Source organism: Girardinichthys multiradiatus, chromosome 12, assembly GCF_021462225.1.
Source record: "Girardinichthys multiradiatus isolate DD_20200921_A chromosome 12, DD_fGirMul_XY1, whole genome shotgun sequence".
Taxonomy (NCBI): domain Eukaryota; kingdom Metazoa; phylum Chordata; class Actinopteri; order Cyprinodontiformes; family Goodeidae; genus Girardinichthys; species Girardinichthys multiradiatus.
The window spans coordinates 3,331,425-3,334,735 of record NC_061805.1 but is presented as its reverse complement, the minus strand read 5'-3'; the positions used below and the strand labels follow the sequence as shown (position 1 = coordinate 3,334,735).

The 3,311-nt window shown below is 40.0% G+C and overlaps 1 long non-coding RNA gene across 1 annotated transcript; it reads right to left on the bottom strand.

Annotated features, from left to right (window-relative positions):
• Positions 1-2,008: 2,008 nt before the first annotated feature.
• On the bottom strand, positions 2,009-2,540 carry LOC124877258. The gene is made up of 2 exons (XR_007040483.1): positions 2,142-2,540; positions 2,009-2,070 (listed from the first exon to the last, which is right to left on the bottom strand). It is a non-coding gene; the product is annotated as an uncharacterized LOC124877258 (long non-coding RNA).
• Positions 2,541-3,311: the final 771 nt, after the last annotated feature.

Sequence of the window (3,311 nt, the reverse complement as noted above, 5' to 3'; positions counted from 1 at the left end):
TGGTTTACTGACCATGGTATCACTGTGCTCAATTGGCCTGCCAACTCTCCTGACCTGAACCCCATAGAGAATCTGTGGGATATTGTGAAGAAAACGTTGAGAGACTCAAGACCCAACACTCTGGATGAACTAAAGGCCGCTATCGAAGCATCCTGGGCCTCCATAAGACCTCAGCAGTGCCACAGGCTGATTGCCTCCATGCCACGCCGCATTGAAGCAGTAATTTCTGCCAAAGGATTCCAACCAAGTATTGAGTGCATAACTGTACATTATTATTTGAAGGTTGACGTTTTTTGTATTAAAAACACTTTTCTTTTATTGGTCGGATGAAATATGCTAATTTTGTGAGATAGGAATTTTGGGTTTTCATGGGCTGTATGCCAAAATCATCCGTATTAAGACAATAAAAGACCTGAAATATTTCAGTTAGTGTGCAATGAATCTAAAATATATGAATGTTAAATTTTCATCATTACATTATGGAAAATAATGAACTTTATCACAATATGCTAATATTTTGAGAAGGACCTGTATGCCATTTGTTTTGTAGTAGTACATTAGGACCAGCCCTGGGATGGACTGGCGACCTGTCCAGGGTGTACCCTGCCTCTCGCCCATAGACTGCTGAAGATAGGCACCTGCTCCCCCGTGACCCACTATGGAATAAGCGGTAGAAAACGACTGACTGACTGACATTAGGACCAGAGCTTCTTTGACTTGTTTGATAAATAGATTGATTTGCAAAGTGTTTGTTTAAGCTTTTTTAATTTGTCCCATAAAGAACATTTTTTCAATAGCTCTGTATGTTCACATAGCTCTGTATGTTCACATCCAGAATTAAAACAATTCTGGATTTGTACAGCTGAATCTCATGTACAACTTCAATGGGACCATGTAATTTACAAAAAACTGATTTAAGATTTTTTTTTCCCCTCCAACAGCTGTCAATGACACCATTAGGTGTATTGAAATATAGTTTTCAGAAACTACTGAAAACATACTGAGAAAACATATGTGAAGAAAGCCTAGACAACATTCTGAGCCATGCAATGTTTGAGCCTGGCAATCAACATACTAAGAGGCCACATAGTCCCTTTGTGTGACAGCAACAAGAACTAAACCTTTTTTTCATACTGAAAAGTTAAAATGTGTCCAACCCAAGTTGAAAAGGGTTTACACAAAACGCAATTTCAAGGTTCTCAACTATAACAACTGGTATGAAAGTCCTCAGATCCCCGTTCCATTGTTAAACTGTTCAAACAGTTATTTTGAAGGTCTGTTGTTGAATAGATTTTTGCCACGAACATTTTTCATTTTTACCCAATGGAAAGAAAAAAAAAAATAAATAAAAAGGGTCAGTCATCACTAGATGTTGTCAAACCTGCCAAGCAAAGCAGTTTTTCCTAGTCAACGTTAGCTTCAGATCCCACATTTTTCACACTTCTTAAAAGGTTTAGGGGTTTAAAAATATATACATTAAAACAGAAGTTGCCACTGTTTGTACATATTTAAGACTAATATACTTGATGAGAATGTGTTAGTAATTTTACTAGGATTTGGCATAATAAAAATTTGAAAAAATAAATTTGGGTTTGCATTTACAATATATATATAGCATATTCCCAAGAGTATCTGCTCACCTCTCCAAATCGTTGAATTCCGGTTTTCCCGTCACTTTCATGACCACATGTATTGAAAATCCAGCCATTTACAAGCATCTGTTGAAGAATGATTAGCTCCCAGGAGCTTATTGTATTCGAGCATAGTACCATGATGTGAAATGATGCCACCTGTGAAATAAGTCCAGTTGTGAAATTTCCTCACTACTAAATATTCCACATCTAACTGTTAGTGGTATCATAGCTAATTAGAAGCATTTGGGAACAGTAATGCAACCACAAAGTAGGAAGCCACGTAAAATCACAGCGGAAGACCAGCAGATGGTGAGACATTGTCATATTGTTTTAACAGCTTTGACCGACATGCAGAAAGCAATCAGGAGACAGAGTTCGACGGCAAGGATTTTATTTACAATACTGAGGAATGCAGGGGACTGGAACCGGGATGCAACTGTAAAATAAGTAGAAAGGTAAGCAGGGGAAAATTCAAGAGCAATGTTCTAAACAATGATTTTATCTTACTGGGATGAAGGAGAGATCCGCCAGAGAGGGGGGTGGAGAGACCAAGAGGTTGTGTACCCGTGTGACGGGAGATGGTGAATACTGGAATGCAAGGGGACGTCAGTGGATCAGGAGTTTCTGGTGAAGGTGCTGTGGACGAAGGAGAGTGGACAGGGTTCGCTGGAGGTGGTCCAAGGAACAAAGGAATCGGGAGGCTGCCAGCCGATTTAATCCAATGAAGTAACAGGAGGCTTGAGTCTTTGTTCATGAAGCTGGAGAGCTCTTCTCCAGAAGTCAACAACCCAAACAGTGTTTGATGCTGAGGACGAAGTCAGGTTCAGGCAATATCCTGCAAGGTAGAAAAATCCAAAATTACAAGGAGACAAAGCAAAGTCAGGGCAAGGATAATTGTGGCTTGAGATATACCACTAAGGGCAACACTCTGGCAGTGAGTTGCTGGCAGCCTTCTCCTTAAATACTCCTCAGCAGATGATCAGTGAGATAGAGAACACCTGTCACCTCTCCTCCAGGTTCAAACGCCATCTAGAGGCTAAGCACAGTAAGCAGCACCAAACACACAGACAAGGCACAGATCCTGACAGACATATACAGGTCCTTCTCAAAATATTAGCATATTGTGATAAAGTTCATTATTTTCCATAATGTCATGATGAAAATTTAACATTCATATATTTTAGATTCATTGCACACTAACTGAAATATTTCAGGTCTTTTATTGTCTTAATACGGATGATTTTGGCATACAGCTCATGAAAACCCAAAATTCCTATCTCACAAAATTAGCATATTTCATCCGACCAATAAAAGAAAAATGTTTTTAATACAAAAAACGTCAACCTTCAAATAATCATGTACAGTTATGCACTCAATACTTGGTCGGGAATCCTTTGGCAGAAATGACTGCTTCAATGCGGCGTGGCATGGAGGCAATCAGCCTGTGGCACTGCTGAGGTCTTATGGAGGCCCAGGATGCTTCGATAGCGGCCTTTAGCTCATCCAGAGTGTTGGGTCTTGAGTCTCTCAACGTTTTCTTCACAATACCTCACAGATTCTCTATGGGGTTCAGGTCAGGAGAGTTGGCAGGCCAATTGAGCACAGTGATACCATGGTCAGTAAACCATTTACCAGTGGTTTTGGCACTGTGAGCAGGTGCCAGGTCGTGCTGAAAAA